The sequence below is a fragment of the Dipodomys merriami genome, unplaced genomic scaffold (assembly GCF_024711535.1).
Source record: "Dipodomys merriami isolate MVZ:Mamm:240054 unplaced genomic scaffold, mDipMer1.0.p SCAF_273, whole genome shotgun sequence".
NCBI classification, from domain to species: Eukaryota; Metazoa; Chordata; class Mammalia; order Rodentia; family Heteromyidae; genus Dipodomys; species Dipodomys merriami.
In genome coordinates this window covers 1,111,242-1,122,880 of record NW_027204193.1, presented here as the reverse complement: position 1 = coordinate 1,122,880, position 11,639 = coordinate 1,111,242, and the positions used below count along the sequence as shown (strand labels likewise).

Genomic DNA, 11,639 nt, shown 5'->3' with positions numbered 1-11,639 from the left:
GACATACTTAATATTAAGCACGAGTCATGTGCCAAAATATGATGAGTTGTGGTGACTTCTTCATGGACATATTTAAAGTATAGGTAGACTTCTTATTTTCAGATATCTTTATCTCCCTTAAAACAATCTAGATGCCCAACAGAACTCTAGAGCTATATATTTGAATTCTTATTACCTCAGGAACAAATCCCATCTCTTCAGTCATCAATTCAGTCATTCATGAGTTCATTGGATTTTTCTGGGTTTGATTCTCTCTGGCTCTGCCACGTCTTAGTTATGTAATGTACCAGTCTCAAGCTGGGGCAGGCCCTCCCACCTGCTGCAGTATGCAACATGACCCGTGAGAAGTAGCTTGATGGCAAGGCTCCTGAACACTTTCATAACTCTGTACTAATGAACCGTTCCCCCAACAATACACGTCGACTTAAGATCCATAGAACAGTAAGCAATAGCAAGCAAGTCACAAAAGTGGTAAGAAGATGTCTGTATAAAAGATGAGATCCCTGAGGGCAGAAAACTCAGCAAGCAAGGACCCCACTGAGGTGGCTGGGTCCCCAAGATGGCACAGATCCCACTGACATGGCATAGATCCCTCTCAGCACAGATCCCACTGACATGGCACAGATCCCACTGACATGGCATAGATCCCTCTCAGCACAGATCCCACTGACATGGCACAGATCCCTCTCAGCACAGATCACCCTGAGATAGCACAGATCCCCTCAAGATGGCACAGATCCCACTGACATGGCACAGATCCCACTGACATGGCATAGATCCCTCTCAGCACAGATCCCACTGACATGGCACAGATCCCACTGACATGGCATAGATCCCTCTCAGCACAGATCCCACTGACATGGCACAGATCCCTCTCAGCACAGATCACCCTGAGATAGCACAGATCCCCTCAAGATGGCACAGATCCCTCTCAGCACAGATCCCACTGACATGGCACAGATCCCACTGACATGGCACAGATCCCTCTCAGCACAGATCCCACTGACATGGCACAGATCCCTCTGACATGGCACAGATCCCTCTCAGCACAGATCACCCTGAGATAGCACAGATCCCCTCAAGATGGCACAGATCCCATTGACATGGCACAGATCCCACTGACATGGCACAGATCCCTCTCAGCACAGATCCCTCTGACATGGCACAGATCCCTCTCAGCACAGATCACCCTGAGATAGCACAGATCCCCTCAAGATGGCACAGATCCCATTGACATGGCACAGATCCCACTGACATGGCACAGATCCCTCTCAGCACAGATCCCTCTCAGCACAGATCACCCTGAGATAGCACAGATCCCCTCAAATGGCACAGATCCCACTGACATGGCACAGATCCCTCTCAGCACAGATCCCTCTCAGCACAGATCACCCTGAGATAGCACAGATCCCCTCAAGATGGCACAGATCCCACTGACATGGCACAGATCCCTCTCAGCACAGATCCCTCTGAGATAGCACAGATCCCCTTCAAGATGGCACAGATCTCCCCGAGATGATGACATGCTCTCCTCTTGCCTGAGTATTTATTTTTTTAAAAACTTAACATGGACCATGAAATGCTGAGAAGGGCACGTCAACTCAGTTTGGGGCCCGCTTGCCTTCCACACTAGGCCCAGTGGCCTGGGAGCTTTCTGGGTCCCACAGACCCAGTAAGTATAGCCTTCTGCCCCACTGAAATCCCGCAGACAGGGTCTTCATCTATCAAGCCAACCCAACGTGCTTGAGAAATTATTTAATGAGCAAAAAACTAAATTTCCACAATCAGAGTTGTGACTATTTTTTCAAAAATATGTAGCACAGAAGGCGATAATTTAGCCTTATCCAAATTTATTTTAAATCACTCACATACAGGAAGCTTTGGATAAATAAACCTTTAAGAGTTTAAGCACCATAAGATTTTTCCCTTCAAGCAGCATGATAGAAAAATATTTATCTATAACACGAGATGGAAATTTGATGAATAAATGATGTTAATTTTGACACTATTAAAAGCCATTCTGCTATTATGCTCACTTTGCTGCAAGAATCCAAATGAGGATGAAGCATGTATGCCCCTGGGCCAAATTCTTGATTCTTTCTACATCCCACAAAGCTTCGTTAGAGACATTAAATAAAGTAGGCATGGTGGCTCACACATATCATCCTGGCTACGCATGAGGCCCAGACCTGAAGGATCATAGTACGAGGACAGCTGGGCCAAAGCAATGTAAGACCCTATCTTGACAGACAGCCCAGTACTGTGGCTTCTGCCTGTCACCTGGGGTCCACAGGGAGTGTGAACAGGTAGAGTGCAGTTCACACGGGCCTGGGCATACACTGAAGACACTACGTGAACAACCACAAAGGTACAGAACAGGCTGGGAGTGTGGTTTGAAAGGTAAGCATCTGCCTAAGCAAGTGCAAGGCCCTAAGTTCAATCCCTGGTGCCAAAAATAAATGAACAAATAAATACACTTTTTTCACCTAAGATGAGAACTAGAGATTTGGGCTAAGCCACAAGTTAACTGGGATATATCTCACTCACCATCTTTCCAATCCTGATAAACAAAAGGCCTGTGGCAGAGAGAAATGCAGCCTTGCTCTAGAGCCGTGCTGTTGGCACGGTGCCTCCAAGTTTAAAACTTCTAGTCACTTCCGCCGAGGACCAGAGATGGCTACAAGACCTCCGAGCAGTGGTTCTGGAAGGTGTGCTTCCTGCAAGAAGATCTCTTGACTCTTCCAGCTTGAATAATGAGGAGCTAGTTCCTGAGGTCAGGCTTCTGCCAGAATGTGAACTCTAATCTCCACACCTTGGCAGGTGAGGGGAAGGTCTTCCACACCTCCAGCATTTCCAATATTAGGGTTAAAAGAAAACCCTGGGATTTTTCACTCAAAATATGACTTTTCTTGTTCTTGGCACCGTGACTAATTTTGAAATATGGTGTATGCTGCTTGAGAAGAATAACAAATTCCAAACCCTAAAATCATTCATACCAGAAGACACTTCCAAACCATGAGCCAAGGACAGCACAGACATTCCAACGTGGCCGCTAGGCTCTCCCTGACTCACTCTCAGACACCAAACATTCTGAAGACGCCATCACTCTTCCCTGGCCATTTAACTTGGTACTGCTTTGAGGGACAAACTGTTGTCTCTTTCCTGTAGAATGAGAATGCTAAAACTTGGTGTCTATTCTAAGAGTTAGTCTGAGCAGCAACATACTCTCTCAAGCCAACTGTATTTAAATACGGAAGGAGAGAGCCTTTTATCTCTTTTGGGGCTTTATCTTCTCTCAAATGTATGTGGGTTCCTAGAAAGCAGACAGCAATACCACACATGCCTGGTCATGGAATATCCTGCAGGGTACTCAATTAAAAGAATCACCGCAACTATGATGGCTTAAGTAGCCAAAACGGAGCCCGCCTAACAGACAGACAGACACATGACCACTAAATTCATGTGGACCTACTCTCTCCCCATGAGGGGGGTAGAGTTAAGCTCTAAATATCCCCACTGTTTTCCATCAAAGGTATTTTTTTCACATTGCTTCCTGTTTCCACATCACGACTTCCATTTCACTTTCTACATCAGTGTCTACAATAGTTCATTATGATTTCTTAAAGCTAGAATTTGTACCAACGCCAAACATTAAAGGAGAATTTGAGGGAGCAACACACAGGCTGTTGCCTAGTAACACGAGCTGATCTGTAGAAAGCCATAAATTGCAAAATTTCATTGCAGTGTAAAAAGTTTTACTGGCACTTAAGCATATTTTTCCCTGATTGAAGCAGAATTCATGCAACAATTACAACCACATGACAAAAGCTGGTAATGGTTAGCCTTCAGGATCTGTTGTTGCTTCTGACAGTTCTAAAGCTGTTTTGTTTATCTCAGGACGGAGAATATCAAGTCCTTTGGGGGACCAGCCTCCCTCTCTGAAAAGGTGGAAGAGAGCCTATGAGCCAGGGCCACAATGGAACACAAGTCTCAGTGAAGAATAGAAGACTTAGGCAATCACCGACAACTCAAATTTATGCCAACCAAAACAAGCTTTAAGTACATGAGCTTAGAGTTTAGGAGGACGCTACTGTTATGTAACACAAAGGCTAAAAACACACAACCGCCAAAGGGCACAAAGGTGCCTCCAACTGTCATCCAGCAAACAAACTTCATGGAAGTGAGAACCAAAAGCCAAGACAATTATTTTTATTTGTTGTAATAAATATCATAAAGAGCTGTCTCATTTGTAATTAAATTCAGTTTAATGAGTATGTTAAAATGAGAGACTGCATGTTCACAGAGAGTGTGCAATGTTTCAGTAGGTGGATATGTTATGCTGTGTTTAAAACAGGTCATTACCACAAACATTTGTCACTTCATTATGGTAAAGACTTTCCAAGTCATCTATTCTAACATCTTCAGGAGGACAGTCATTGTTGTTATACAGCGGCACATCATATCTAATTATCTCTTTCTAATGGCCACCTGAGATTCCGCTGATCAACTTAAAGAAATATCTCAAAATACCTTCCATTCATAGAGTTATTGAAGTAAAAATTACAAATAGTTCTGTTAGAGAGAGAAGTTGTATGCATACTGAATTCAAGATAGTGTGATGAGACATCTTGAAGAGCTCAAAGAAAATATAGGTTTGTGGAGATAATAATTTATCATACCCTGACCTACACAACAAACACTCATAACACACACACACACACATACACACACACACACACAGAACAAATGAATGTTTCACTACAAGAAACTGACTGATTTCTTTGTTTCTGGCAAACACTTATTTCTATGAATTGATTCACCAAGGTGGAGGGATTCATACTGTAGCTCAAGAAAATTGAGAAATAAACACTCTGATCCCTTCATAAACTTTTCATTACCCTGGCTCTGGCTTGAATAAAAAGTGCTTATAAAAATTTAATAGGTAATGCAGGCAGAAAAGAATACACTGCGGAACACACAGGAAGTCAGCAGCGCACAGGCCCCGTTGTCCATCGATTTTGTGCCTGAGCTTCCTGGTGTACATTTCAATAAATCCTAATTGACTTTCACGTCAGTCTCCTCACGTCAAGCTTCTTGGCTTGATTTCCCAGAATTCCCCAGATCTAAAACAGCTACAGAAAGACCCTTGCAAAGATCCAGAAGCCACCAGAGCAGATGGAGCAAGGTGCTGAATGCACAAGTAGATTAAAAAATAATACAAATTCAGTAAGGGAGTTCATCTAACCCACTGATCCCAGCCCCAGAAAGACCCGCCACGCACCCCACCAGTCACAGCGCACATGGGTGGCCCCACGTGTGACAAGCCCACACATTAATGCCAGGGGAGCCTGGAGAGTGTCTGGGTAAGCTCCCCAAATCCCAGTTCCCTCCTCCAGAAAATTACAAGATTGTATCTGATGAGCTGTAAAATCCCTGAGAGCTCTGGGATGCTGTAGGTAAATCCTCCAGCTGTCATTAAGAAAGTGTCCCTGGCTGGCTCTGCTGTTATGTTACCAGCCGCAGCTGTGAGGAAGGAGGGGGATCTGGGGGTCTGAAGGGGAGAACAAAACCAGGCATAAGTCACACTGGTTGAGGTGAAATATGCTTTACTAACGCCCAGCTTCATGTGACGGGCAGCCCAATGGCGGCTGCTGTTGTTGCAAGTCATACTTTAAAAAAAAAAAAGGTTTTCTCAAGGATATTATTTGAAATTCTCAAAGACTTCTGAAAGCTAACTGTTGTATACTCTCCTCCATGACAGAAGCAGAAATTGTAAATCACATCGTTCTGAGTCACATCTGTATTATACTTACTAGAGGAGCTGAGAGCCTGAAGAGGGTGAAGCAGGAAACTGGCCACAGAATGTCTTTTATCCAAGAATGCATGGGAAGCGCTCAATCAAGAGACATGCAATTCTTCAAGGATTTGAAATGGCAGAGCTACTGGGAAGGCAACCTCATGAAGAGGGAGAGAAGTCAAGCCTGAATCGGCTGGTGTGTTTCTGGAGAAACAGCGACTCTCCAAAATCTCAGGGAATACTGAAAAGTGGTTTTCATCTTAGAAATAGAGAAAGCAAAGCGGATCAAAGTCCCCGCGTCCATTCAATTAATAAGAAATGCAGTAGCCAGAGTGAGCCAGAGTTACCTGAGACCGGGGGAGGGTAATGAAAATATCTTATAGTAAAATGTATTCCCCGCAGGATTAAATGCAAAATGAGGATCCAACTTTTTATTACTCGTTAAATGAAATGTGCAGTCTTTTTCCCTTTTTAAGGTCAAGTATGCAGTATTTTTGAAAACGAACCATAAAAACATGATTAGAGAACACAGAGGAAGTCATTATTTTGTCTAGTCATAAGGAATGTATCATCATTCTAATACATCTCTGTAATGGCCAGGCTATGCTATAGAAATGGTTGCTAAAATTCATTTTATGCTCTCTACAGAAAACAAAATTAACTCAATAATAAATCCCAACAACCAGAGATACTCTTAGTATTTTCGAATATTCTCAGACTTATCTATGCATCTTTTTTGTTCATATAACATCCTATAATTTTCTATCATGCTTCCTAACCTAATATTGTATTACAAGCATTTCCTATCTCCTTTGTTATCTTTCAAGCACATTGTTTATAATAATTACAAATTATTTCATCCTGTAACAGAATTATAATTTATTTCAATACTCAACTGTTGTTAACCATTTAAGTCACTAACAACATTTCATTACTAGAAACAATGTAGACTTCTCTGGTTAAATCATTAAAATGTTCCCTGATGTATAATCAAAAATCTTTAAAAAATCTTTAAATTCATAGCCAAGTGCAAGACAAGTCAGGAATGAGCAGAAGATGCTTCTCCCCCAGCGATATTAGAATCAACATGGACTTTAGGAGCTGGAGGTTGGGTTTGAAAGAGGTTAGGAAATGGGGTGCAGGAATATGACCATGAGAGATTAGTTGGAGAGTTTGGCTAAACCGTCAAAATGCGGAAATCCTTGGCAGAGGTGAACACAAAGTCACTGCACAGGAATGACTCCACAGAGACATTTCCACAGCCTAGGACACTGGAATCACTATAGTAAACAAGCTCTACTTGGTAAAATATTACAAACCATGTGTAGCAATGAGTCACATGGATGCAGAGTGAGCAGACCCTGAGATGGTACAGCAGTGTACAAGGAACTTACAAATAAAAATTGAAACTTCAAGAGGACAAATAAATCAAGCAAAGAATAGAGACAGTGTTTCAAAACATACGATTAGGTTAAAATCTGGGGACCTCTGTAATTTTTAAAAAGGGAATTCTATTCATAGAAATGGATGATCAATTTTTTAAGTTCAGAAGACGTTCAGTGGGGCTGAGCAAGGCAGGTATGTGTGCCAGCTCAAGGAGTGAAAGACTCAGCTGTAGTGGGAAAATTTGTGAATGTATGGTGGGTTGTGGGAACCAGCTTCTCCATTGCCAGAGAACCTGCAGCTACGAAAAGAGGTTGATATTGGAGTTACTGATGCAACTCATGGGTGTCAATTAGATAGATGAGGAGGAGGAGGAGGAGGAGGAGGAGGAGGAGGCGGAGGAGGAGGAGGAGGAGGAGGAGGAGGCGGAGGAGGAGGAGGAGGAGGAGGAGGAGGCGGAGGAGGAGGAGGAGGAGGAGGAGGAGGAGGCGGAGGAGGAGGAGGAGGAGGAGGAGGAGGCGGAGGAGGAGGAGGAGGAGGAGGAGGAGGAGGAGGAGAAGAGGAGGAGGAGGAGGAGGAGGAGGAGGAGGAGGAGGAGGAGGAGGAGGAGGAGGAGGAGAAGAGGAGGAGGAGGAGGAGAAGAGGAGGAGGAGGAGGAGGAGGAAGAGGAAGAGGAGGAGGAGGAGGAAGAGGAGGAGGAGGAGGAGGAGGAGGCTGGGGAGGAGGAGGAGGAGGAGGAGGAGGAGGAGGAGGAAGAAGAGGAAGAGGAAGAAGAAGAAGAGGAGGAAGACAACGATGACAAATGGTAGAGACAGACAGACAGACAGACAGATTCCTGAAAACAGTAGCACTGTACAATTGTACACCCAAACCATCTAAACCATCACTCCATTAAAATGAACTAAGGATTCTTGGGGAAAATTCTGTGCTTCCAGGGCCAGAATAGGAAAGGCTGCAAGCTTCTTCGTGGCAGAGAGTGGGAAGGGGTACTGGCTCTGAGATGCTAACATGGAGGGTCCTGCCCGCCCATGACCCTCAGGCCTGCCACGCACCCCACCCCCAGCCAGCCGTCTCCGGTGCCCTCCATCCCCACTCACCAAAGCCCTCCATAATCACCAGCTCCCCATTGAAGTCTTTTCTGGCACCACACTGTAGATGAGCCACCTCCCGGGACATTGCAGCCACACTCAATAGAAAACTTTCCTCGCGTCTCTCTCCTAAAACAGGAGCTCCACGTCACCTCCCCGTGCCTAACATTACAGGAGCCTTACTCTTTTGACATGTTATTTTTTTCCTTTTATATATCAAACTGCTAAGTACTAGTAAACATGTAATGACATAATCAATAGCTCCAATTAATCTCAAGTATGCACTACCTGCAGATAATTTTTAAAGCTGTATCCTCAAATTACATAAACGTTATGGGACTGATTGTCAATGTCTTATTTATAAGAAAGGCTCCTTGTGACTGTCCTGTTACTTGGGCCAAATCGGTTTTATTCTTCTTTTAAAAATATGAGGATTTTAGTGGGTGCTGGTGAAGGATTCCACACCAACAGCACCCATGACATGGATTCCCATGGGACGGACTCAGGCTCAGGACATCAGTGCCGCTCATGCACACCTAAACCCACGTGTCCTGCCATTGGTCATCTCAAACTGTTGAAAGGCCTACAGATTCTGTCAGAGATGAGCCAGGGCCTGAGCTGGTGAGACCTTTGCACTATGCACTGGGTCTGCAGCACTTGGATTTACCAAGTGTGCACAATCCTTTTATAATCACAGCTCCAAGACAGGAATCAGAGCTCATCGTGACTGCTTTGTCATGTGGGTACTGAGCTGCAGAAAGGTTAGACGGCATGTCCAGAGTCAGGGAGAAGTTTCCGGACAGAGCCTACTAACACATTCCTTGCAGCTGACCCAAGGCTCCAGGGAGAAAGCAAGAGGGAGTGAGGGAAAGCCTCAGCTATAGGAAAATAAAGTGTTACAGACAATGGGCCCAACAGGCTTCTCCCCGTCTACTGAGGACAGCCACATCAAACGCCCAATCATATCCAACTCTTGCTCATATTGAATATATGATCCTCAGAATTCCTGGGGACCAGAAAAACCATAAAGTGACATAGAAAAAGAGGGGAGGCCAGGTGCTGGTGGCTCACAACTGGGTCATCCTAGCTACTCAGGAGGCTGAAATCTGAGGATCACAGTTCAAAGCCAGCCCAGCCAGCGAAGTCTATGAGACTCTTATCTTCAACAAACCACCAGAAAACCAGAAGTTAAGCTGTAGAATCAAAGTGGTAGAGCTCTAGCCTTGAACAAAAAAGAGCTCACGGACAGCACCCAGGCCCTGAGTTCAAGCCCCACAACCAACCAAAAAAAAAAAAAAGAGGGGAGAAAGTCCATTAGGATTTTTGTTTTTCTGCTTCTACCATATTGGTGTCAGCATGCACTTTCTGGGTACCTTTCCCCAAGTTCAGCATTCCTCTGTCCCAAGCCAAACATATTTGTCCTTCTGCTTGGAGCCCAGTAAAACCCAGAAAGGAGTGAGAAATATCTATGAGTAAACTTTAACTGGGGGAAGTCATGGATGCAGGGTCTCTATTATTAACAAATGCTTCTAATCAAGTGCCAGGGATTTGGTTTAGACTTTGGAAATACTCAGAAATCACAGGATCTGAAATCTTTGAGGACAGGAACTCATTACTGCTCAGTAGTTGACTTCTTATCCTAACACACGTGGAGGGGTAGAGGAAGCAGAGACCCAGATGAGTGACCTTAATTTGAGACTCCATTCTGTAATCAGCTGTTGGAACTGGTCCTCCTTCTGCACATAGGAGGCTATTTCTCACTCCATAAGCAAGGTTATAGATACTTATTCCCATCACTGTGGCTCATAGACATACTGACCACAAAAACTTGGTAGCCTTGGGAATTCAGTGTCTAAACTTGAATTGATTGTATGCCAAGTTAGGACCTAGGGCTTCGGAATGGATCTAGAGCTTTGAGAAACTTCTTTCCATCACAACATTCTCTAAGCACAGGCGAAGCAAGACCCTCTAACTCCAGTGGATAGCAGAAAACCAAGTATGCTTCACTGTGGGGGTTTGGGGTTTGGTTTGTTTCCCTGAGCCCTGTGACCATGACTTTCGGAACATGTGATAGAGTTCACTGTCTTTCGACGAGCTTCCCAAATGGTCCCCAAAGCACAGACTTGGCACCAAGTGCAACAGAGGCAGCCTATGTCTCCAAAATGAGAAAATGGTGGGAGCAGCTGACGTTTTCAGCTGAGTATCCTGCCTGGCAGTGGAAGCAAGGGCCTGAGGTGGACCCTAAAATTCTAGTGGCAATAACAAACCCGTACTGGTCCAGAAAATCTGTCTTTGCTTAGACAAAATAAAGCAAGTAACGTGAAAGATACTTGCAGCATTTCCCTGAATTTTAAGGAAATGATGGCCCCGCTCGCTATCCAGGCCACGCTCCTTGCCTCTGCCTCCCTTGTGTGCAATCCAGAGCTCTTCGCCTCTTTGACTGCCTCCCAGCACCTGAGGGTCAAGTATCCCACTGAGAACTTGGGAAGAGGAGCCAAGAAGAGTTGGAGCTGGTGCAGATGACTGTTGAGCACAGATGGCCAGTTATTGATGTAATCTGTATATCTGGGAGGCAAGGGCTAGAAGGCAGCTACTAAACCAAATGAATCAAGCCACTGTTTTTAAGGAGGGCGAAAGTGTGAGCTGGAAAAAGAGTGGTTTTGAATTTGTGCATCTGTCCAGGGTTATGACTGACGGTTAAAAGTCAGGATTATTCGCAGTCCTTGATTGAAGGGTTCCCCAGCGTGCCACTCTATGGAAGGGGAGGGGAAGAATCTGTTTCACTGGAGTCAGTCTTCCAAGGTCAAGTCTTGATACCATTTTCCTTACGTGCCAAATGCATTATGTTATGATCAGAGCTTCATTTTGCAGTACAGCAGTAGGTCCAGGTGTAAAAGGAGGTATTGACCTGCTGTTTTTCCAACAGAGGGAAAGCTTTTTCTCGATATATTGATCACTGAGATGTGGGACACTCCTTAAGGGTGGATAAATTCTGGATTTTCTATCTATCCATGGTGTAACCCGTAATGCTTCTGGAAAACGAGCCAACATTACATTGTTCTGGCTGCGTGCACAGCACTGAATTCTAATTGCTTCCCTATGTGAACCTCAGAACAGACACTGCCAAGATCGATTCATTTTGATAAATCAACTGTTTCTATGTGATGGCTATCTACACTGACTGCAGCTGCTGCGTTGTTGTTTTCAATCCTGAGAAAATGATTATGAAGTAAATGTGGTCCAAACTATTACTTACATTGTTTGAGTGAACTAATGAATTACTCTAGGAAGACTATTACAAAGATTTTGATCAATTATTACATATAAATTGCTTAAAATATGTCATAATTAGGTGAACTGCTCTGCTGTGA

At 44.3% G+C, this 11,639-nt stretch overlaps 1 protein-coding gene across 1 annotated transcript in view; it reads left to right on the top strand.

Annotated features, from left to right (window-relative positions):
* The window catches only part of LOC138837652 (carboxypeptidase B-like), a 63,523-nt gene that overhangs the window by 11,907 nt on the left and 39,977 nt on the right, over nucleotides 1–11,639 (top strand). The window lies entirely within an intron of this gene.